Here is a 216-nt window from a genome sequence, read left to right on the forward strand (position 1 = left end):
CTGGTACAATTAAACCAAAACAAAATCGACAACAAAAAAACCCCAGTGTTCAATGCCAAGTTCAAAACTTCTAAAAATACAGCTTTAATTTCTGGAAAAGGGAGTGTAAATCCACATCCTAATGAAAAACAAACAAACCCCACTCCTGAATGCTTACACCAGCAGAGCACAGTTCCTCTCAATTCGAGAGCTTGGCTGTGGCAGGTAGAATAATAA

Source organism: Empidonax traillii, unplaced genomic scaffold, assembly GCF_003031625.1.
Source record: "Empidonax traillii isolate 1590-97213 ecotype Southwest subspecies unplaced genomic scaffold, ASM303162v1 scaffold144:size1428860, whole genome shotgun sequence".
Taxonomy (NCBI): domain Eukaryota; kingdom Metazoa; phylum Chordata; class Aves; order Passeriformes; family Tyrannidae; genus Empidonax; species Empidonax traillii.